Below are 26037 nucleotides of genomic sequence, written 5' to 3'. Positions count from 1 at the left end.
CCTGGTTTATTGAGGGCCCAATGGGCTGAAATGGATCCCAACCTGAGATTTTAGTCCCTGAGAGTTCCCAGTCTAGTAAATAAACACATTTCCCCATCAGGAGCCCGGATCAGTATATAGAACACCAGGGACAATGTTATGGGAGCCCTTGGAAAGACACGGGTAGATATATGATTATGCTAACTTCAAGGAATGAATTTTACAGCAGAGTAATTTCAGCAGAGAAAGATGGCACAGGTGCAGGATCAAGCCTGTTATGTGATCAGGGTGCAAACAGCTCAGCTAGGTGCAGGTAAAGTCAGGAAGATAGGTCAGTTTTCAAGAATGTAAAAGACTAGAATGCTACAAGGAGTTTACCTTTAGACTGTGATCCGGATGTTGCTTAACCCTAGTAGGCAGAAGAATAAGTAAGGATTGAAACATGCCATCATGGTTCAGTGGTTAAGAGTGCACACTGCTGTTCCCAGCACCTATGTCAGGCAGTTCACAACACCCATAACTCTAACTCTGAAAGATCTAATGCTCTCTTCCAGCCCCCTAGGGCTACTTATTCTTCACATTACTAAAGGCTGAGAAGTTCGATATTAGCATATCAGCTAATTTGGATATATGTGGAGACCCTCCCTCCTGTTTTTACTTGAAAAACATCCTTTAACCCTCACATAGGAGAAAGACAGAGAAAAATAGAGAGAGAATGCATCATCTCTTTCATGCCTTTATGTATACGGACACTAATCCCATCTTGAGGGCCTCATCCTCTTGACTAAATTACTTCCTAAAGCCCCCAACTCCAAATCCTATACATTTGAGAGTTAAGGATTCAAGCTGTGAATCTGAGAAGTGGAAGGAGGACTGGGATGTATGTATGTATGCATGTAGTTTCCTCTGAGATACAAACATTTCATCTTAGAGACAAGCTCATTAAGCCACATGAAGCGAACAACTCAAAAGTCTCAGATAGTCCTGAAACTGACTAGATACACTCGACCCTTTCATTTCTAGGGCTTTTATGTAATGTAGTAAAGGTTGCTGAGAGACAATCTCAGATAAGCAGAACAGCCTAGAAGAGACCCAGACCTACTGATCTGTCTGGAAGAGACGTTCTGCAACCTGTTGAACTGCCAGGAAATTGTATACTGAGCTCCAGATTTCCAGGTTTCATAAGTCATCATCCATGCTAAGGTGAACATTTTTGAGGTCTTTGAGTCATTTCTAACCTTGTAAATAACCCCACACCCCTATTCCTGTCAGTAACTTCAGTAAGTCCCATTGGTTCACTAAGTTGAACTTTAGTGCTTTTCTTACTTTGCTCTGTTGTTGGTTCTCTATCTGAAGTGAATAGACATTTGCTCCTGTCTTCTAAAGAACAATGTCACAAAAAGTATTCAACATCCAGTCAATAGCAGTCTAAGGCAATGAAATACCTCTGGAAGCTGGTCAGGTCCAGACACTCAGTGTAGAGAAATAAATGCCCTGTGAGCCTTCAAAGCTGAATGGGAAGTTAAAAGACAGACTGAGAAGTATATTAAAAACCATGATATACCACTAAAATCAGGGACTAGACAAGGCTGCCCACTCTCTCCCTATTTATTCAATATAGTTCTTGAAGTTCTAGCCAGAGCAATCAGACAACAAAAGGATGTCAAGGGGATACAGATCGGAAAAGAAGAAGTCAAAATATCACTATTTGCAGATGATATGATAGTATATTTAAGTGATCCCAAAAGTTCCACCAGAGAACTACTAAAGCTGATAAACAACTTCAGCAAAGTGGCTGGGTATAAAATTAACTCAAATAAATCAGTTGCCTTCCTCTATACAAAAGAGAAACAAGCCGAGAAAGAAATTAGGGAAACGACACCCTTCATAATAGACCCAAATAATATAAAGTACCTCAGAGTGACTTTAACAAAGCAAGTAAAAGATCTGTACAATAAGAACTTCAAGACACTGAAGAAGGAAATTGAAGAAGACCTCAGAAGATGGAAAGATCTCCCATGCTCATGGATTGGCAGGATTAATATAGTAAAAATGGCCATTTTACCAAAAGCAATCTACAGATTCAATGCAATCCCCATCAAAATACCAATCCAATTCTTCAAAGAGTTAGACAGAACAATTTGCAAATTCATCTGGAATAACAAAAAACCCAGGATAGCTAAAGCTATCCTCAACAATGAAAGGACTTCAGGGGGAATCACTATCCCTGAACTCAAGCAGTATTACAGAGCAATAGTGATAAAAACTGCATGGTATTGGTACAGAGACAGACAGATAGACCAATGGAATAGAATTGAAGACCCAGAAATGAACCCACACACATATGGTCACTTGATTTTTGACAAAGGAGCCAAAACCATCCAATGGAAAAAAGATAGCATTTTCAGCAAATGGTGCTGGTTCAACTGGAGGGCAACATGTAGAAGAATGCAGATCGATCCATGCTTATCACCCTGTACAAAGCTTAAGTCCAAGTGGATCAAGGACCTCCACATCAAAGCAGACACACTCAAACTAATAGAAGAAAAACTAGGGAAGCATCTGGAACACATGGGCACTGGAAAAAATTTCCTGAACAAAACACCAATGGCTTACGCTCTAAGATCAAGAATTGACAAATGGGATCTCATAAAACTGCAAAGCTTCTGTAAGGCAAAGGACACTGTGGTTAGGACAAAACGGCAACCAACAGATTGGGAAAAGATCTTTACCAATCCTACAACAGATAGAGGCCTTATATCCAAAATATACAAAGAACTCAAGAAGTTAGACCACAGGGAAACAAATAATCCTATTAAAAAATGGGGCTCAGAGCTAAACAAAGAATTCACAGCTGAGGAATGCCGAATGGCTGAGAAACACCTAAAGAAATGTTCAACATCTTTAGTCATAAGGGAAATGCAAATCAAAACAACCCTGAGATTTCACCTCACACCAGTGAGAATGGCTAAGATCAAAAACTCAGGGGACAACAGATGCTGGCGAGGATGTGGAGAAAGAGGAACACTCCTCCATTGTTGGTGGGATTGCAAACTGGTACAACCATTCTGGAAATCAGTCTGGAGGATCCTCAGAAAATTGGACATTGAACTGCCTGAGGATCCAGCTATACCTCTCTTGGGCATATACCCAAAAGATGCCCCAACATATAAAAAAGACACGTGCTCCACTATGTTCATTGCAGCCTTATTTATAATAGCCAGAAGCTGGAAAGAACCCAGATGCCCTTCAACAGAGGAATGGATACAGAAAATGTGGTACATCTACACAATGGAATATTACTCAGCTATCAAAAACAATGACTTTATGAAATTCGTAGGCAAATGGCTGGAACTGGAAAATATCATCCTGAGTGAGCTAACCCAAACACAGAAAGACATACATGGTATGCACTCACTGATAAGTGGCTATTAGCCCAAATGCTTGAATTACCCTAAATGCCTAGAACAAATGAAACTCAAGACAGATGATCAAAATGTGAATGGTTCACTCCTTCTTTAAAGGGGGAACAAGAATACCCTTGGCAGGGAAGAGAGAGGCAAAGATTAAAACAGAGACTGAAGGAACGCCCATTCAGAGTCTGCCCCACATGTGGCCCATGCATATACAGCCATCCAATTAGACAAGATGGATGAAGCAAAGAAGTGCAGACTGACAGGAGCCGGATGTAGATCGCTCCTGAGAGACACAGCCAGAATACAGCAAATACAGAGGCGAATACCAGCAGCAAACCACTGAACTGAGAATAGGACCCCCGTTGAAGGAATCAGAGAAAGAACTGGAAGAGCTTGAAGGGGCTCGAGACCCCATATGTACAACAATGCCAAGCAACCAGAGCTTCCAGGGACTAAGCCACTACCTAAAGACTATACATGGACTGACCCTGGACTCTGACCTCATAGGTAGCAATGAATATCCTAGTAAGAGCACCAGTGGAAGGGGAAGCCCTGGGTCCTGCTAAGACTGAACCCCCAGTGAACTAGACTGTTGGGGGGAGGGGGACAATGGGGGGAGGGTGGGGAGGGGAACATCGATAAGAAAGGGGAGGGGGGAGGGGGATGTTTGCCCGGAAACTGGGAAAGGGAATAACACTCGAAATGTATATAAGAAATACTCAAGTTAATAATTAAAAAAAAACCATGATATATTATGAGATGTCAAATTAGCAAGGAAATGATACACTACTCAATTAAAAGCATTAAAGTGTCATTTTTAAGTAATGAAACTAAGAGGACACCTTATCTCATAACACACCCCAAATAAATTTTAAGTGAATTAAAAATTTAAACATTAAAACATAAAGCAGCATATTGGAACCAGCTATGATATTTCATTTTCTTTTTCCTATTCCACCTCCCTTTACCTCTCATAAAACATATAAGAGATACTGTGGTTCACTGCCTAGTCCCTCCTTCAGGAACCAGGCTCTGCTGATCCAGCTTCCGGAGGTATTAGTTATTGTAGAGAAAGAGAGAGGGATATTCCTGGACTGACAGATACTACTGTACCTTGGAGGTTGGAGTGTAATCTGAAAGCTTTTCAATCTCTCTAAGGAAGATGATGCTCACCAACATGCTGTCAGAAGTGGTTAAACAAAGAACGTAAGAAGACCAAGACCAAGCGTAAGAAGTGCTCAACCAAGAAAACTGAGAAGGAGACTGCAGAGCATACTAATCTTCTGGCCAAGACAATGAAAGAAGCCAAAGTAAAACCCCGAAAGAGGCTGCCAAGAGACATGGACTGTCCTCCCTGAGAGCTTCTACTTCTAAGTCTGATGTAGTCAGAAATAAGAGTCTTTAAGAGTCACGAATAAACAACCAGACTTTGAACCTCAAAACATCAAGGACAAAATCCTGTCCCTCATCTCTTCACCTTTGAGAGTGGCTTTCAGCACCAGCATCTCCCAGGGTATTGGCTGGGCTTTATTTTATGCCGCAGTCACCTTCTATCTATAAATTTTTCCAAGGTAGATCCATCTATCTATCTATCTATCTATCTATCTATCTATCTATCTATCTATCTATCTATCACCTATCATCTATCATCTATCTACCTATCATCTATCTTTCTATACATTTCCCAGGGAAACAGGCAGCTTTCCATCACACAGTCTATTTTCCAGAAATCTTCTCTAAGACAGTAGTCACCAAGAATGAAGCAAGGCATCTCAGGCATTTGAGAGGCACAAGAAGAAGGCTACATACAAAGACTATGGAAACAGTTTGACTACTTGTTGGGTGTTATTACTTTATTTAAAAGAGAATGGAAAGTACAAGGATAGTTCATCACTAACTAAAGAGAGAGGGTTATGAAAGTCAATGGGCTCCTTTGGCCATGTTATTCTGCTTTCCTACAGCTAGAGGTCTGAAAAATGCTGGGGCCCATGATCTGGACTGAGTTTTAGAGGTGGAAGAGTGCCATGGAAAGAGAACTTTTGAACATGTCCTATGCCAATAGCAAGAGCCTTATTGGGAGTAGGATTCTGAAACTTGACATAGGGATATATGGGTTGCTGCTTTTAAGAACACAGAAAATAGACCAGACTGAAATGTCAAGGCCTGCTGAAAGGGGATAGCTCTACTTTTTTGCTGATGGCCAGCATCTCTTACTCGTCACTGAAGAGGCTGAAGGCCTCTGTTTTCTAGATCACACAAGTCCTGCTGAGAATCCACCTATATCTTCCTTTCTAGCAACTAGTCTAAAATCGAGGCTCAAGCTCCCACATGGCCCAGGCAGGGAAGCTGAGCCTGTAAGGAAGTGGAATATATACTAAGCACTTTTGGGACACAGTCAAATGGCTAGAAGCCAAGCCAGTACCCAGGACCCAAAGAGTCAAGACAAAGGGACAGAATGTAAAGCTGCATAAAGAAGAGTTTTAAAATACAGGAGCATTCTCCCGAGACATAAAATTCAATTCCCAGCAAGGATCCCAGGAGACAACGCCAGCAGGATTTGGGGAAGTTGGAAAAAGTAAGGGTCCAGATGAAAAGCGAAGTGCTTGGCAAAGAGTGAAGGGGCATATCATCCCAGATACATGGAAAAACATAAAAAAAAGGTCTCCATAAGTGATATGTATCGGGGAGATCCACACAGAACTCTGTTCACCAGAGCAGTAAAGCATGCACAGGGGCCGATGGTGACTGATGAGCAGCTCGGTGCCGGCTGCCTTCTGTGATCTGTGATTCAGGCAGGATTTTTATGACAGAACTGCCGGTCATAGGACAGTGGTGATGATGTAGAAACTTTGCTGTCAAAAGCAAAGTAATGCTGGGTATGGTGCACCCGCCTATAATCCTAGTATTTGAGACGCTAAGGAGGGAGAATGGAGGACCCGAGGCCAACAAGAGCCACAGGAGAGACTCAGTTTCTCCCAAAGGGCCAGTTATAACAATGAGCAATCCTGCAGGCATAGCATTCAGACGGGCTGACTGACACTGAAAGAGCTGTGGAAACAATTAGTAAGACACGATGTTCCCAGGGGCAGGGTAGATGAGCCACTGGCAAGGACATTGCTTAATTTGCACACCAAGAATGAATGGTGGAGATGCTGAGGGCGGCCAACTCAACAGGGGGAAAAGTGTTCTTTTCTAGTTTCTGAGTCTGAACCAATCCTCAGACACTTGAGCCCACTTGTAAAACGAGAGGCTTTGGCAGAGCAGCGTCATGGTTAGAGTATAATACAACGATGACCCAGGCCTCCCCCAAAGCCTCCTATGCTAAAATACCTGCGGACTAGATAATAGAGACTATGCAGAGCTTTCTTTCGATGGTGACTGGACATGGGATTTAAGTTGACAATGCTACCTGGAGATCTCTAGGTTTGAATAACCCTCTTGCTAGTGGGGAATGTTGGAGACATATAAGGTATGAGGCTCCAAACCTTCTAGCCATTAACACGGAGACCCAGTCAGTGACTGTTCTGATGACTCATGAATTGTTTGTAGTGGATGTATTTGTATTTGGCGGTTGGAAGAACCCTCACCTTGGCTCATTCTATAAAGTGAGTTATCAAACATGGGAGTTCCAAGTGGAATCCTTTGACCCCGTTTCCCCACTCACCGTGTTATCAGTTAACAGTCTGATCATACCTGGAGGAGAATCACAGAACACCGTCACCTTGAAGACGAAGGACGCAGGGAGGGGTGTTTGGGTGTGTGGTGCACTATTGTACTCCCTGCCTAATTTTTTTTTTTACTGCAAAGTAACGCAGGCAGCAGTCGTGGCCTAAGAGAAGTGTGGGGATGGTGCTCTGGGCGTCCATAGCTGTCAGAGACAAGAATGCCAGTTTAGGTACCAAGATGGGCAGAGCTTCTAGCGAAGGTGAAAGGAATCCAGAATGGGTGATAAAATAGGAAAATTACTCTCAGCTTGTGGCCCTCGAGAATGAATACAGCAGCAGGAGCTACACATGCTCCAATTTCTTTTCCTTTCATGATTATATACAAAAAGGAACGCTAACAGGAATCCTGGAGCTCCTGCTTCTGCGTGGGAGGAAGCGGCTGTGAGAAGCAGGCGGTTCCCAAAGGGGCACAAGTTGTGCGTGGTGGACTCTTCTGCACTGCCCTGAACATTCCTTCAGGGCTTCTGCACTCTTCTCCCTTAGGGTCTTATGAGTCTTGAAGGTTAAATTTCTTCTCTGGAAATTTCCCTAACGGAAGTAGACAGTCTCACTTGAGGTTATGACCCTTCTATTACACAGACCCCATTCAATGATCACTTAAAAGTCAGGCATCCTTAACTACATTTGGGACAATTATGAGAGGCCGTTCTAGCCCTGGGGTTCTCCATTATATTGGAATGAGAGTTTCAGTACCAGTACATCACAACGTAATGCCCTCTGTTGAGCCTTGCAACGATAGGAGCACCCTCTCCTTCCGCAAAGCTCACATCCTAGAGAATTCCTGCATGCAATGTCCAATCACGAGTCCATTGCCAAAGACACTGACGTTAGACAGTATGCTGCGCCTTTGTATAACAATTGCAAAGGGTGTGTGTGTTTTCCAGTGGAAAGGCTCTAGGAAGACATCTTGCCCAGGCCTTGTTTATGTCTCCTATGACCTACTTGAATAGATTGCAATGAAGGGACCTGCATCACAGTGAGATAAGCAGTTTCACATGGTTCTCAATAGGAATTCTCAGTTTAGCATTGCCCTGGTGTTTCTGTTTTTGTTGTTGGTGTTCCAAAAGCTTCAACTCTCTAGAAGACTTAAAAGTCAAGCAAAAAGCATTGCTAACCTGGAGAGAGGGAGAAACCTTTTTTTTGTCTTTTGCCACTAGTATTTAGTAAGGTTCAGGCAAATAGGGAGTTTCAGAGCTGACAAGACAGTCCTGAAGCACAGCCACCAAACCCAGACAATATTGCTGAGGCCAAGAAGTGCATGCTGACAGGAGCCTGATATAGCTGTCTTCTGAGAGGCTCTGCCAAAGCCTTACAAATATGGAGGCGAATGCTTGCAGCCAACCATTGAACTGATAACGGGGTCCCCATTGGAGGAGTTAGAGAAAGGATTGAGGGAGCTGAGGGGGCTTGCCACCCCATGAGAACAATACCAACCAACAGAGCTCCCAGGGACTAAACCGCTATCCAAAGAGAACACATGAACAGACCCATGGCTCCAACTGCATATGTAGCAGAGAATGGCCTTGTTGGGCACCAATGGGAGGAGAAGCCCTTGGGCCTGCCAACGCTGGATACCCCAGTGTAAGGGATTGTCAGGGGGGTGAAAAAGGGGGGCAGATGTGGAGGGGAACACCCTTATAGAGGAAGAGGAGAGGGATGGTACAGGGGGCTTATGGATGGGAAACCAGGAAAGCGGATAACATTTGAAATGTAAATTAAAAATATCCAATTAAAAAAAGAAGAAAAAGCACATCTATGTGACCTGGGACAAAGCCAGACAGAGACAGGGGACATTGTTTACAGCTTATAATCTTTCTTGCTGTCTCATTAAAGCACGAGCGTTATTGGGATTTTCTCGATTTTCTCAGACACATCCCTCCAAAACGTGTTTTGATGCATAAGTGAGACTGGCTAAGGTGCCCTCATTGGCATGGGCTGGTATTGTAATGAACAAATTGAAAACTGAGAGTAAAATGCAATCAGTGGAAAGACCAGCTCTTCCCTATTTCCTCACTAGCTCAGCCTCCAGGTTACTGTCCAGACTATTCTTAGCCCTGTCAAGCATCAGCAGCTGGCCCCACAGCCACCCTCACTGAAGTCCACGAGTAAGTGGCAGGTGATCGTCACAGGCTTTTAACAGGCTATCAGGTCACACACAGTACTTTTCTGAGAAAAACTCACTTACGTATCTCATCACTGATCAAATTCAAGTACTTTATATTTACAGTTTAAAAGCCCGAAATGGGTTAGTTTATCATAGCCCAGGTTCATGACACTGATGCATGTCCTCGTCCCGAGTGGCTATGAGCTTGGTGCTCTTCGATGTAAGTGCAGGAAGCTTTTATTTTTGAATTTCTACCTACTCATGGCAATACATCAAACAATCCGTTTTAATATCTTTAGGGTTAAGTGCACTCATGTAATTTAGAATTAAATGATTTTTATTAAGCACTTTTTACAGACTATCTACATGCTATACAACTCCACTGATTAAGGATGGTGGTGACTGGTAAAAACAGCAGCCCCCATGAATTAGGGAAACATTAGTGAAATGCATTTTCTGAATACATCACAGAATGCATTCAGTATTAAGTAACTCAAATGTCACAAGAGTTCAAATGAAATTTTTCCTCTACAAAGCAAATACACTGGAACCCTGTGGGCTATATTGGATTTTAATAGTGGCACTTCCCTGGTTTGTGGCCTTTCTGCTTCTTCAGTCCTATATTCCCCTAAAATCCACCCTCACCATCTGAGAGGAGTGATTTCTCTTTGATGCTGCTGGGAAGGGAAACAGGAAGTAGTCAATTTACCCAAGTACACCCTTGGGAAAAACGGCAGTCAAGCTGCTGGCCAGCAGAGGGCAGCACAAATCTGTGGCCTTGCACATGCTCAGATAGCCGTTGGGTATTCCCTTTGAAAGTCAACTCAAAGAAGAGTAGGGTATTGTAGCAGACGTCACCAGAACACCATGAGGTTCAGCATGCTCTTCGACCAGATCGCATCTCCAGTTTATGGCTACTTGAACAACACGAAGAAAAGCTCCTCTACCCTTGAATTCAGCTGAATATGGTTCGTTGTAAAGATCATTTAGAGACACACCTAGGCTTTCTCTAAGATTTTTTTGACTGAGTCCTCTTATTGGTTGGCCAATGCGGTGTCGTCAATCTTGAAGCCACATTCTACACACAAAACAACAAAACCGGAACCAGTAGATTGTATTTATGTATATTTGTGCAAACACATATGCATATATGACATATACTCAAAGAAGAAGCAGGGGGTGGGGTGGGAGAGGGGGTTTCCGGAGGGGAAATGGGGAAAGGAAATAACATTTGAAATGTAAGTAAAGAAAATATCCAATTTAAAAATAAAAGAAACGTAAAAAAGCATTAAAAAATTCTTCAGAAAAATAATCACAGAAATTTGTTTTTTTGCTCAGAAGGGTTTTGTGTTTTATTATGGGGTCCTGGGGCTTATAGGGAGATTCTCTTCCACAACCCTTCCCCAAGGACAAATCATATATATAGTTAAAAGAAATTTCTCAATTTGTGTCTACATGAACAAGAAAACCATTCGTTACGTGTGGAAAGGTATCTACAACTTAAAAGATCTTAAGAGAAGCCACCTACCACCATGTGAGCTAACACCCACTTCAACTAACTCAAATGGTTGCTTTTGGAAGGGCATCTGATCTCAGCTATAAGAGAAAACCATTTTCAGAATATTGAGCAGGGGTTGATGCTAGTGGGGTCCTTACATTCTAAGGCAAATCCAGGTCAATTGATACATTGTCTCCTTTATGGAGCATTAGTTTTGTTAAGTTGAATGATCATTTAAACAATTGTATTTGCTGCAAGGACGACACATTTCTCAGCAAGGAGGAGATGATAAGCATTTCTTCAGGAAATGAAGTGGTCTTCTGGGTACTTCTGAGTGACACACATCAGCACATCATCAGGTCACCATGATGTTACTTGAGTTTGCAAGTGAAAACTCCCAAAGGAGTCACAAGATGCCTCCTCCAGAGGGTGGGGGCAATGATGGTTGATCACAGGAGGGCCACTGGGAGAGTTGAAGAGAGATCTAGAATAGATACTGAGGTGACAACACAAGGGTGAGGGTGAGGAATCAGGGAATTCAAAACAGAAACAGAAATAATAAATTATCATGGTTTGAATAGTTAACATTACAAATACATACACAAACTTCCTCATTAGTACCTTTTCTGTAGTACATATTTTCACCTGCTATGCTGGATTATCCTAAAATATTACTATTGATAGTTCCTGTGTGATCTAACTTTTATGTAGTCAAATTTACTAGGGTTTTTGTTTGTTTATTTTTTTTGTTTTTTTTTTTTTTGGTTTTTATTTTTATTTTTTTGCCAGTATTTGGATGAGATTGAGATCTCCTTCCCTCTCCCTCTCCCTCCCTCTCCCTCTCCCTCTCCCTCCCTCTCCCTCTCCCTCTCCCTCTCCCTCCCTCTCCCTCTCCCCATTTTCCCTCCCATCCCCCCACCAACACACACACTAAACCTTAGGTACTGTTCTAAAGATGAGGAAAATGAGCTGTAGAGCCCACCATGGCGCAGTTTATAGAGAAGATAGATCAAACCTTGCCAATCTGAGTCAGGGGCTTCTCCTGACCCATGCACCATGACCCTGCCTAGTGAGCCTTCCGCAGCTCATGATCGCACTCATGTTCATGCTTGGCTGCCAGACGGGGACATCACTCCATTCCAGGGTGGCTGCTTTACAAGCCTTTGAAGGCAGTGTGCCAAGGAAGGGAGGCTATCCACAGATTCCCTGGAGGATATCAAGAAAGCTCCTGGACCCTGTGGGAAGGCAGTCCTCACATTTGAACACACAGACACATACACACATAGGTGTGAACATTCACACACACAATCACACAGCAGATGTCTAACGAGCATCTGGAGACGTTTGCTCCTTCTTATGTCACCCCAGCATGCGTCAGTAAATACATTTCAGTTACCTGGAACCTGGATTGGATATTCACCGGCTGTTTTTTTCGTTTTGTTCTGTTTATTCATTTGTTTGTTTTGTTTTTTTCTGTTTGGTTTTGCAGAGAACAGTATACGCTGATTATATTTGTATTTGCAGGCAGGTGACAATGACCTGTCCAATCAATACATCTGAAGGCTGAGGGGTAAGCTATGTTACTCAGGTTCTTCCTCAAAGCTTATGCTAATTTAACTGACATGTAGCATTTCGGGTTAACGCGACTTGGATCACACGTATCATTTTGTAGAAATTGGTGTTTTTGTTGCTGGTTTCTCCTGACATTTCTGAACTCTAATGTGGAATGTGATACTTCTTCAACAAAGAAGGTAATTCTCACTCGGGAGGGCAATTAATGGCTATTTGATCATCTTACACCATAGAAACGATGTTTTTGCCACACAATAGGTTTACTAATTGGTGAAACAAGGATGACCATATTCATTTTCCGCCCATAGAGATTTCCTACTGTGCACGGCATTATCTCTTAATACTGTGGCTCACGGCGAATGATGGCCAGAGCTAGTACGAAAATTAATTTCCGTGCTTCAACGATCATTATAAAAGACCTAATAATGCTAATTTAGGTTTAGGATGAATCATCTAATTAGTTAATTATGTAGGACCTTGCCGTCAGCCTCCCACAATGGAGTGTACTGTTGTAGGTGTTTGATAAAGATGAGCAATACCAAGGGAAGGGAAAGGGATGTACGCTGACCCCTGTGAGCACATGTGATGTTTATAGTTCTAAAGGCTCAAGCAGAAGCAATTGCTTTGCTCAGAATCAGAACCAAACAACCCCCCTACCACCAATGCAGGTATTTCTTCTCTACTTTATTAAGAAAAAAATTAATGATCTATTTCTCAGCCGTATAATCCTTTAGAAATGTATTTAACCATTTGGTTTCTGAAGTTCAAAATACTACTACAAATATATTACCATTTGGGTTTTCTTAAAGAAAAAAAATCTATCATGGAGATGAAAATTACCACCCCCCCTATTTAATTTTTCTTAGCTGCAGCAGCACATCTAACCTATAAAATGTATATGTGGGCCATGAAGAAAAGATGTGAGTTTCTGATTTTAATTAGCTTGTCTTGCTGGTGGTCCCACATAGCCAGGGACCCGGAGAGGCTGGTTATTTCTCCCCTTTCAGCTTTTGTTAGTGCACACTAAGAGGTTTTTGTATTTTCCTTCTGTCTTCATGTGAGAAGTACTCTGTCCCCTCAGTGGGTTTAGCTGCTTTTTCTAGGTCTTACCAGACATCCTGATTATTTCCAGGGGGTTGGAGAGAACAGGGCAAGTACCACAACAACCAGGATATCACATGTTTCTTATCTGAATACAACATAATTGCCGAGAAAGAATAGAACATCTACCTTACCAATGGGGTGAACTGTGCCTTTTCTAACTGCCAGCTTGGAATTACTAATTTAAAATGTTTTTGTGCTACAAAAAGAGAAAGTATTGAACATGATTACAATAAAAACTATCTAGTGGTTGAATGGAAGTTCAATACTGTCTTAGAGTGTGCAAAACCACAATAGATTTTCTGTCTGTCAATTCAAATATTCATAGGTCATCCAGTCTGGCCTTCTACCACAGTGAACCTATAATTCCTTATTTTAAAATATTAATTAACTTTTAAGCACAAGTCCTTTAGCTCTGGATCCAGTGGTGCCTATATGAAGGAAATAACATGACTGGAGTGAAGAATGGTGTGTCTTGGAATAGCTATTGTTTGCCAAGCTGTAGCCAAGAGCCCTACAGAAAGCAGAAAAAGACATTATAGAAGAGTGAGCAGACATTTTTACAAGGTCACTTTATTCAGACTGGAAAGTGGCCAGCACAATGTCATTATTTACAACAGGATCTGGGAACACTTGAGGAAATTACAGACCATTTAGTTTTGATTCCATTGTGGGGGGCAAAGTCTTAGGAAGTATTTTAGGAGATTAAATGGGGAACCCTGAGAAAAGCACAGCTTGATTAAGGATAGCCAGTGTGGCCTCTGAAATGAAAGTCATGCTTCGATAATTTTTTGACTTCTTTAAGGAAGTGAATGCCAAGAAAAGCAAATGAATGCTTTAAAACTCTCTACTCTAGATTTCCAGGAGATGTTTGTTAAAGTTTTGCTTGACAAGTTCACACACACAAAGAAGTGGTTTTTAAAATTGGAGAAATGCTGAGGACGAAGGTTAATTGTGGGTTATATTAATTTTACAATAAGAAGGAATCAAGGAGATACGTCACAGGACCAGAATTTTTGCTGAGACAAAGACCCCCCCATTGTGTCCACCAGCAGCATCAGCTCAAGAGTTCTGTGCATTTATGATGTGAACTTTTCCCTATACGTCAATGAAAAAAAGAAATCTGTGATATTTCAAAGATATACTAGTTAATAAAATAATACTGATGTAGATTCATCTAAGTACACAGAAAACTAGACAAAAATATAATAAGATGGACTGCTAGGTTTCTAGTAAGGAGGAAAACACATTGGGCTTAAAATCTCAGAGCTAGCATTCACAGAGCTCCTCTTTGGACAGGGAGGTGAGATTCTCATGGCATGTTGGCTTGATGGGCAAGCCCTGTGGTCTCATGAAGGGAAAGGGAGGCCCGAGCATCTTCTGGGCCCAAGAGGGATCTGCAACGGATGTCATCCAGTGTCCCAGTTCAGGTATAGGAGGGAGGTGGTTAGGCAATCTGGAATACACACACACACACACACACACACACACACACACACACACACACACAGAGTGTTAGCCAGAAACGGGGAGAAAACTGATCAAAAAGGAGCATATGGCATCAGAGTACATTTTTGTTTCTAAAACATTATGATCTTAGGGAGTCCTCCAAGAATCTTTCCTAATTAGACAGAAAACTTGTGCTGGGTAAACCATGAGGGTTACCCAACGTGGTCTATAAGACATGACAAAACAACTGAAGGACATGTTCACAGCTGTCATTTATTGCATATTTATGAGACTAGGGAACTACATCTATTTCTTAACACCCATGTTTCTTTATCTTAGCATTCCCCCAAGCCGGGAAAGTGGGTAGTTATTATAATTATATCCCTTGGCACTTGAGGAAACTGGATTAGAAAGAGGATACAACTTGCCTAAGATTCACACAGCATGTAAATGAAAGCTAATGGAGCCAGTCATTTTAAGCCACTGTACGAAAGCTCCAATTCACCTGGTTATGATTTATCTGAGATAGTGACAATACAAGAACATTTATAAGAACTTTTGGAAGTATATTCTAGGATAAGTCTCAAGAGAAGAAAAATTACAAGCATCCAACGCAGGCCTTTATAAGCATTCTGTGAGAAATGGTGACCTAATACCATGCTGCCTCCCAGGAAACCAGTTCTGTCTATCAAATTTTGGCAGCTGCGAGTCTGTGAGATGAGGAGGAAGTATCTTTGCCCCCTAGCAGAGGACTGTGAGCCTGGAGTCTCATGGTGGCATTTCTGCAGGAGGCTACAGCTATCTTCTTACTCTAGAAATAATTCTTGGGTTAAAATGTGCCCTTTCAATAAGCCAGTTCAGAGGAGCAGCAAAGATTTGCAGTAAGAGCAATAGAAAAAGAAAAAAGAAAGAACCATGTAGAATTATCAAGGAAGGAATTCCTTCTGCCCACCCACCATAAAAGGGTGGGAGGGAGAATACAACATAGAAGAGAGAGTATCTGTAAACATCAATTCTAGTGTGGCTAGAATTGGTTAACACTGTGGGCCACCCTGTTATTTCTCATCTTGGATGGCTTTGTTAACTGGATTCTTAAACAGATGCATAGGTCTTTTGTTGACTGAATAATGAATACATTTTAATATGTAATCTGCTGTTTGGTATAGGAACTCTAAAAAGATAACACATTTAATTAAATGCATCAGAACTTCAGAGGTATCAACTTGCTCTTCAGGATCCAGGGGAAACTAAGCAATTGCACATCCAAATGCACATGCCCATAGTAGACTGGAGGTTATTAGTTGTAAACACCTCAATCAACACAGTGGATGTTCTTTTGAGCCTCCTACTACTCCATGATGCATTGGAACTATCTCTGTGAGGAATACAAAAATGAGTCCAACAAGCCTCTGTTGTTAAAGAAACATCATTTATTAAAGGAGTTTTTAAAAGTACAGGAATGGCCACAATCCAAGTTCTACCACCATGAAAGAGTATCACAGGGTCTTTGGGAAGTTCAGATGGCCTCCAGACTCTCAAAATCTCCTTACGGAAATGATATTTGAGGTGAGGCTGGAAATGCAAAGTGTTTTCAAGGCTTAGAAAATTCTCATTTTGAGTCTTTGTCTTCTCGGCGAAATAAGGATAATAATAGCACTCACAATAATGTTTACAGTGTCAACCCAGTGTTGTGGACAGTTAAACAATGGCTGCTTTTCAAAAGCTGCGCTCTTGCTGCTACCTATTATTGACTCATTTGCTAACATTGTTAGTGTTGCCTTCAAAGACTCTAAAGTGAAAAAGCATCAGTCTTATAGGGAGCCTCACGAAGGTAGACCAGAAGTACGAATGTTCTGTGTGCTTGTGTTCAGTCCCTGGATATTTGCATATTGGTGCTATGGGTGGAGATGGACCACAGGGGCTACCTCTTGTCTACGAATAGAGGGTAAGAAGTGTAGCATCCTCTTAACTTGTCCTATAAAACTCACCAGCTAGTTTTACACATCGTTTGGTACTACTCCTGGATAAGTTCACAGGTACATTTTTCAGGATAAGTAACATTAGCTGCTTACAATTTAATCTAACTTGATATAATATTACTTCATGCATTGACCTTTGCTTATTTTAGGCATTTAATAACTTGTATAATTATATATAATGTTTGATAATAGTAATACCATTTATTAACTACTTTGTATCTTCTGCTATTTAAATCTTTGTATGTATTATCTTATTTTATCTCTCAAAAATCCTCTGGAATAAATGTTAAGATTGGGCCCATGGTTTATGCAGTGAGTTGAAGGAAAATGACTCCCATAGGTTCATAAATCTGAATGCTTGGTTCTGAGTTAGTGGACTATGTTGGGAAGGCTTAGGATGTGTGGTCCTGTTGGAGGAGGCCAGCCACTGGGAGTAGATTTTGAGGTTTCAGGACCACACACCAAGCTCAATCTCTCTGTCTCTCTTTCTCTGTCTCTATCTGTCTGTCTGTCTGTCTGTCTGTCTGTCTATCCCTCTCTTTCCATCTAGCTTGCAAATAAGATGCAGCATACTCTCAGCTACTGTTCAGTGCCGTGCCTGCTTCCCTGCTGGTACTCCCCCATGCAATGGTCATGGACTCACCCTCTGAACTATACGCAATCCCCCAATTAAGTGTTTTCTTTTATAAGTTGTCTTGGTCATAGTGTCTTTTCATATCAGTAGGAAAATAACTAAGACAGCATAAGCAAACTCAGACACAAAGAGTAGTTTGTTCAGTTACAGAACTAATAAGTTGAACTCAAATGATTTTACTCTTGATGTTCTCAGTGAATATAGTACACACAACACTTGCTCAAATATTATCAAAGATATTTTTACAATCTATAACCTCTTTTACTCACTAAATGACTTTTATTTTAGGCTCTTCCTTTCAAAAAGTGAAAGACAAGGTTCAATGATAAGCCCACATTATTTAGTGAATCTTGAGAGCAGTTTTGAGAATAACAGGTCATTCCTCCTTATCAATGTAAAAGTTTCAGAAACACAGTCTTTTAGTGAAAATAAGGGTAAGCAACTGGAAACATAGTCTGGGTATTTTTCAGTATGTGACACTGGCGAATTCCAAATGTCAATGGACTGACCACATGGCAACACAAGTAACAAAACACTGATCTTTTTTTCTTTTTCTTTTTTGTTTTGTTTAGATTTTTGCTTTGCTTTGTTTGTTTTTTGCTACTCCATGCCAGGGTCAAACACATACTGGTTTGGAGGAGTTCTCTGCTTCAGTGATTTAGACCGAAACTTCTATCCTGCCAACATTCTTTCTTCAATAGACATATTCTCTTCCCAGCTTCTAGGAAATGTTTTGGTCTTAGTTTTTGTCCAACCCCCAGAGAAGAATTTGGACGCACACAGTTTACCTGGGAGATGACTTTAGGAGTTAGGAATAACAGAGTGTGGAGAAGACAATCGAAGTCTATTGTCAAGTGATTATTGGACATAAGTGGCTGTGCCTCAGGGGATCTTTGGGAAGCATACAGACTCACCTCACCCCAGAGCTGCTCACCAAAAGGCAGAAGACTAGAGTGCTTGTCTGCTATTCTGACACCCCACTGTTGGAGAATGTGGCGGAGACATCAACCCTTGAGAGCAGGCACAGTAAGCTCCTATAAACAGGATAAACGGGGTCTTTAAGAATGCTCTGGGGGAGAGGACATCAGATCCCATTACAGGTGGTTGTGAGCCACCATGTGGGTGCTGGGAATTGAACTCAGGATCTCTGGAAGAACAGTCAATTCTCTTAACCCCTGAGACATCTCTCCAGCCCAATAAATTATTATTTTAATTTTTTTAAAATTGAAATTGACAGGTTATAGTGGCTCATGTCTTTAATTCCATCACTTGGGAGGCAGAGGCAGTCAGGTCTCTGAGTTGAAGGCCAGCCTGGTCTACACAGTGAATTCCAGGACAGCCAGGGCTACACAGAGAATCTGTCGATAGTTAGAGACATACATAGTCAGATACATAGATAGATGATGGCTGGCTGAATAAAATTGGGACTGAATTGTCCTGTTAGTCATGATGAAGAGTCCTTGATACCTCACACTGTATTGTCCCCATTGGATTTCTTTTAGGAAAAATTGGCTGTAGAGGGTGTGGTGAGACCGAGCACCACTCCCATCCCATGGAAAATTGGCAGGGGCTCACTCTTGGTTGGGCCAGCAGGAGTAAGCCCGCATGGCACAAGTTCTGCGGCTTCTCTTGTTCCTTCCCTGTAGCTTAGCCCTGAGCTCTGGTACTTTACATGCTGTGCCTAGGTACACAGAACCCTGAGGCCACCTGATGTCCCCAGCCACAGCAGCACCACAAGGCTGTTGAGCACTTAACACTTCACAGCCTTGAGGTTCATTTCTTCTGTGTTTTGATGATGAGCGGCAGAGGCCTTCAGATGCTTAGGTAACTCCAAAGCACTGCTAGTTCTCAGCAGACGGGTCTTTCTCTGTCACACTTGGAGGGGTGAAGGGAGGGAAGAGTCAGAGGGGGAGGGAGGGAGGGCATATGGATGTGTTTATAATGTAACCACTTTATTCTCTCTGACTCATAACTGAAAAGCAACAGAACTCTCCTGCATGCTGAACAGCTTACAGAAAACCACTTATTTGAAAATGGCAGGCATGGGCTGTGCAGTATAAATTCTGGCCTCTAAAGACTGAGCTGTGAAGCCGCTCTTAAAAGCCGAGGGGTGTTTGTTTAAGCTTGGTTTAGTTTGGAACCTAAACATAAAAATAAAACAGTTCTCTACTCAAAAAAAAAAAAAAAAGAATGCTCTGGGGGAAAAACAACAGCAACAACAACATTTGTTTGAAATGTAAAATGTGTGCCAGTCTGAGTCTGAACTAGCTTGAAGACTCATTATATATTGAAGACTCATGGCTGTAATCAGTAGCAGGTGAAGATCTAATATGAGCCCCCAATTTTTTCTCTTATATCATCTGGAGTTAATAATAAAAAGAAGTTTAAATGCCCACAAAGCACCTATGAATCTAATGCTTTGAATTATGTATAAAGAAACCCATAGCAATATCATCTTGAATAATTCCATTACAGTGCTCAAACTGACTCTTTCCTTTTTTAAACATTTTGGTAATATAGACCAAGATACTCTATTCCTAAAATAACATGCCTGACTATTATCTAGCTTATTGGATTTTAAAATAAACGCGAGGGTACTATTAAAGATGCTGGTTAAAAGTAAGCTGAGCAAGCTGACACCTGCCTTTGATCTCAGCAAAGGTAGATTAGAGGCCAGCCTGGCCCATATAGGGAGCTCCAGTCTAGTGAGGCCTAGAGAGTAAGACCCTCCTCCATCCCCAACCTTGCAAATATGAATATGCAAGGTTGTAATACCTTTACAAGGAACTTAATAAATACAGAAGACGGCAGTTGGTACCAGTGTTCACTTTTCCATGACTGAATTGAATTTTAGTCCTGCAGCCTCAGGACTTCTCAGTTTGCTTCCCCTACATGGAACCATTCTACCTCAGGAAAGAAGAAAAGCTTCCAGGGTTCCACGCCAAGGAAGAGCTGATTCACACTTCCATAAATGGAGCTGAGAGAAGACGCCCCACATCTCAACGCACTGATCCAGGACTTTAGCCTATGACAGGTACTAAGTAGAAGCTGGGAATGGAAAAGTCTTGCTCCCTTCTAAGGAGGGATCTCCATCAGGGTCTCAGGAAAGGGAGAGCTCTGAGTTTTTGTCTGGAATGGAGTCTCTGCCCTAGTGATTTGGACGGAAGTTTCCATCCTGCATACCTTACCCTCATTCCTGATTTTCTTCAGTAGACGTTTCTTCATTTGGCCACTTTCATTTAGGACCAGTTCCTGAGATCTCGAATGTTTGTTTGGATGACTTTTTTCCCTCATTTTTTCTTTTAAACTCTTGGCTGTTTTTCCAGAGTTCATCAAAACTCTTTGTACTATCACGACAGAGATTAGCTGAATACTTTGAGAAAGTTCTCTCTATGTAGCCTTAGAAAGCCTGGAACTCCTTATATAAACCAGATTTGTCCCAAATTTGTGAGTTATCCTCCTGCCTCAGCGCTAGCAACCTGAGTTAGGACTAGAGACATGGGCCAGTTTGCACAGTTTCAGAAGTCAAACACACAGTTGAATAAATACAGTCAGGTCTGAACATGCAGTTAGGTTTCTAGGTGTCAAGACTCCTACACTATTCATAAGTTCGATCTTTCCTAAGTTCCCACCATGTATTTTCTTAGCCTGGAACCTCTCTGCCCTTAACATTAGCATGGCTCACACCCCTGACCCTTAGGACTGACATGGCTTACACTTACATCTTCAGCAATACTGGCATGGTTTGCTTCTTCTTTACATAGTTATTCAATGATCCTTTCTCTTTTTGAATAAGGTTATCCCTTTGCCATCCTAAAAGATAAATAGCAACTCTCTCCTCCTACATATTCTTCCCCTCCAACATTCACGATTGCTGATTTTCACATTGTAGTCTAGATTGATCAGAAAGTCTCCATAAGTAGCCTAGTATTTAATACCTATGAGCACACGTATGTGTCCATTTGTATGTGTATGTACATGTATATGTATACGTGTGTGTATATGTGTGTGTGTGTATGTGGAAAGGAAGGCCATGAATTTGAAAAAGACAAGGTGGATCTATGAGAGGGTTTGAGATGAGGAGAGGGAATGGGAAATTAAAAATTATACTGTAATCTTAAATATGTCTTGCACTTACTATTGAATCCATATTATCTTAAAGAATCAATACATAGTAGAATCAATACAATGAAATACACAAATATTCATTGTGACAATAATTTCCTGTCTCTGACTTATTAGATCATCAAGTAATGTTCTATTATTATTAATAGTAACAATTAACAAATTAATTAATGTTCTATTATTATTAATAGTAACAATTAACAAATTAATTAAGAATACTTTCTTCTGCTTCCACATGTGAAAAGCGAGATTTGGAAATGGTAAATTCAGACATTGGAGAGGCACAACCTGCACCACCACTTGACTAAGCTTCCGTTTGTTCTCCTTCCTCTTGCTCTGAATTGTTTTCAGACAATCAATCCAACAAACTCCAGTTAATGTGATAAAAAGACACTGATGAGTGTTAGTTAGAGTTAAGATTCCAAAATACTTATATTTTAATAGAGTGATCTTAAAAAAAATCAAACATCTTCAAGAGTCAGGCAACTTCTCAGATATGAGAATCAATTTTTAAAGAATCATTTATTGTATGTATATGAGCACACTGTAGCCATCTTCAGACACACCAGAAGAGGGCATCGGATCCCACTGCAGATGGTTGTGAGCCACCATGTCATTGGTGGGAATTGATTTCAGGGCCTCTGGAAGAGCAGGCAGTGTTCCTAACTGCTGAGCCATCTCCCTAGCCCTGAGAATCTTTTTTAAAAAGAGATATTTGATTTCTGTGTGCTTACTGGCTCTGCTCATGGCTATTCAGTGGTGTGCACTGGGGTAAATGAGGCAGAATGGCCTACAGTGCACAGAGATGTGCATTTCTTAGCTTATAGGAATTGAAGTAGAAACAAACAAGTGGGCCAGCAACCAATCTCAATGTAAGTTACCAGAAACTAGTCACATCCTGAAAAGCACACTTTTAACTCTAAACTGAAACAGACCATCTACTAAAGTTGACATTCTCACATCCTGTCTGTGGAATACTTTTCTACCTAATACAAAAATATGTTCATACCACCAACTGAATGATGAGTATTATCAATGGATACAAGCAGATGGTAGGATACTTTTGGTCCTGCTATATATTTTTTAAAGATGTGTTCTTTAGAGAGTCAGAAAAATGTGGTTAGGTGTTAGAAAGCAGTCAGAAAGATTCTGCTTATGGGAAGCTGTGTGGAACACGTGAACAAAGTTACGTATGTCCACCATGTGGATGTTTGTCCATATACAAACGACAACTGCAGATTGGCTCTATGCAAAGACCTGATGTTACGACACAAAGAATGTAGCATGAATGGTGACTACCTTTGAGAATGTCTCTGTTAGAGAGTTAGGGACTTCAGCCCTAGCAGAGGCACTGGGCAGAGGGTCAGGGTGTGGACTGTGTGATTGCACAACTCAGCTCCTAATCCCAGAGCCATCCCTGCCCTCAGCTCTGGAACAGTGGAAAGGTAGACGACAGAGACAAAGGAGTTGATGTATAAAGCGTCTAGAACAATATCCTCCTGAATATTGTTTGCTATGCGATGATACCAAGTCATGAGTCTCGTGAGGGTGAAAGAAGCCATCTTCTTTACCCCTTAACTGTACTTACTACTGTCCTTTGTCTATAGGAAAACACCAGCAAAATGGTTACAAATGAAAATGGGATCAACTTATGTGAGAACTAAGAAGTAATTACAGGTCTGGCAAGAAGGCTTGGCAGGAAAAGGAGCTTGCTGCCAAGCCTGAGGACCTGAGTTCAATCCCTGGAACGCACATGATGGAAGGAGAAACAGTCTCATGCAAGCTGTCCCTTGACCTGCACATATATGTAGTAGCATGCACATACAGCCCCTACATAAGTGTTATAAAAACTGCTTTAAAAGTATGAGTAATACAGTTACAAAAGTAAAACTAAGTGTTTTATAGGCTCTCCTGTGTGAACTCTGTTAGTATTTCCTTTTGGTTCCCAGCCAAGATCTCTGGGAAGAGGTTCCCATTACTAATTACTCACTGCAAACTCTCGTGTTTTTACTGAGGACAGACAATTAAAACTGAGACTGTTTATTAGCCCAGAGTTTGGGCGGAAGTTATGGAGTCCTAATTCTATATTACTCACAAGAAAGGAGTGTGATTAGCTTACTTAGTCATGACACAAGAAACTGGCCTTTCCTGAAAACCGGGGAGGCAGGTAGCACAGACAGGCAGCTGTAGAAATGTCAGATCCAGGCAACATCTCAATTTGTGTCTATTATATCAAGGAACAAGTGATTTAATAAGTCTGTGTTAAACAATGGAATGCAAAATTCCAATAGGACAAGATACTTAATGAGAAGCATTCTGACATAGGAGAGTCTCCATCTCTTTTGAGACTACCAGCTAATTCTCCCTGCCTGGAAAAGAGGTAAAACCCAGCACAGCCTCAGCACCACCCACTGTCCCTAACTTTCTATTAAAGCAAAATATTTCTGTTTTTCAATAAAAAACATGTAAAGATTAGTGTGCTCTGTCCCTTTCTACTTCTTAAGAGTCTTCTTGTACTGGCTTGCGGGAGAAGAAAGGAGTCTTGGATTGTGGGAACCATGGTGAGAGTGATGTAGCAGAGGTTTTTGAACGAAATGTTTGGAAAAGATAGCTTGGAATAAGAGCTACTAGCAGCTTTGATGATGAGAGACAGATACAGGTGGGGGACTCACGAAGCACTGTCCCCTAACAGTATACTATTTCCTGAGGTCCATCCTATATGCCTTGACCCTTACAGAAACTCTACAAGATTATATGCCAGATCCTACGAATGCTTCAACGTGGAGATCCTGCTACTTGCCAAGTTGTTGGCCCAGTCAGATTAGTGGAGCTTCTTGGTTTGGTATTGTAGTTTCTGAGAGACCTTGGTGCTTAAGGCAAATCCCAATATACAAATTTGATGTTTAAAGAGATTCAGTCTCAGAGAAGGAATGATTAAAGTTTAAAAGGACTTCCCCCAGGAGTTATTTTACAGCCTTTGTTTGCACAGAGCTACTTGATTAGAGGCAAAGAAGTATATGGTATGCGCTGGCAATCCCTGGCCATGAAGGGAGAAGTGAAAGAGAAGACAGTCTGTTTCTTACTGCTCTCCATCCTTTCTACATCACCACAGCCGGGGAGGCAGAGACGGGGCTGCGTCCTGGACAGAAGCAGACTTCTTTGATGAGCAGTATAATGAAGATGAAGAACTAAGTAAGATCCAATGCTGGGTTCAGGTTTGCCCTTAGCATCTAAAATGCAGGAGTTCCCTACTGTGGAGCACGCCTGTTGTGTGTCCTGTGCACTCACCTGGCACCATCGCCTCTGAACCCGCCTTGGCTCACCACGATGCCAGGCATTGCATATCTAAATTCCACATGGCTGTAAACCCCACCCAGTTAAAAACTGGCAGTTTCACAGTCAGACTAAGATGGTGGGCTTATGCGTCACAGTTTAGCATTTAAAATGAAATCTGACTTCCAAATAAAACAACGAAGAATTGCACACTAAAGATATTTTTCTTCCTTCTGAAAAAAAAAATGCCTTGAAAGCCTTAGCTGAGGGCTGTGAGATGGCTGGTGGGTAAAGTTTTTTCCGGCACTGTAAGTGATAACCAAGGTTCAGCCCTTGGAGCCCACATGGTGGAAGAGAGAGCCCACTTCTACAACGTCCTCTGACTTCCATGAGGATGTGTGTGCATACCTCCCTCAATAAAAGCAATTTTAAAATATGTGGCTCTAATAAAATGGCACTGGTCTTTGGTTGCAGCATCTTCCTACCAGGAATGGTAATACAAGGCTACGTAGAATAAGAAACATACATGTTCTAAGTTGCAACATGTTACATGTTAAGACATGGTTTACAGTAGCAAAATTGAAAACATGATAAGTGGACAAGAATAGGAAGTTATAAATATGGCATAAAATATCACATACATTTCCTTGTAATAGAATATTATATATAATCACTGAAAATTATGTTAGGAAGGAATATGTTTTTAAAAATATTTTAAATACCTCATAAGGTTTTCTTCAAAAGATGATTATAAATAGTAATTCTCAATTTTTAAAACACATGCATACATTCTAACAGAGAAGGAATTAACATGATCTACACCAAAGTATTAAGGAGCCTACATAGCAAAAACTAGATTGTTTTGTTTTTCTTATATTTGATGTTTCCTAAATTTTCTGTTAAAGATATTACACTTATGAAAGAACAGATAAATAAAACTCACTAAGTCACAACAGAAGCTTCTCAAATACTTCAGTATGTCGCTAGGAGAATACACTAGATAAATTTTCCCTCTCTCCCTAAGATTTCATAATTCAGTCTTGTGGTTTATAAAAACCCACAGTCATATCTAACCCAAACAGAAATGGCCAGAAGTGTCCAGCAAAGCTTTCTTTCATGACTACAGAGTCCATTCTGACTAGATCATCAGCCTGCTGGGGACAGGCCGGACGACCTTAGGTT

General features: G+C 41.3%; 1 long non-coding RNA gene across 2 annotated transcripts in view; it reads left to right on the top strand.

The window, feature by feature from the left end:
* Positions 1–25069, top strand: part of LOC134479388 (uncharacterized) — a 44361-nt gene extending 19292 nt beyond the window's left edge. The window contains exons 3-4 of one of the 2 annotated variants that reach the window (XR_015622419.1): positions 20312–20491; positions 23190–25069. This is a non-coding gene — a long non-coding RNA (uncharacterized LOC134479388). Of the gene's footprint in view, positions 1–4553; positions 10529–20311; positions 20492–23189 lie in introns of those variants that run through there. The other variant, XR_015622420.1, reaches the window with a different exon arrangement.
* The last annotated feature ends 968 nt before the right edge of the window (positions 25070–26037 follow it).

The sequence above is a fragment of the Rattus norvegicus genome, chromosome 6 (assembly GCF_021556685.1).
Source record: "Rattus norvegicus strain SHRSP/BbbUtx chromosome 6, alternate assembly SHRSP_T2T, whole genome shotgun sequence".
NCBI lineage: Eukaryota > Metazoa > Chordata > Mammalia > Rodentia > Muridae > Rattus > Rattus norvegicus.
Note: the sequence above shows the minus strand (reverse complement) of the source record. Positions and strands in the feature narration are given on the sequence as shown.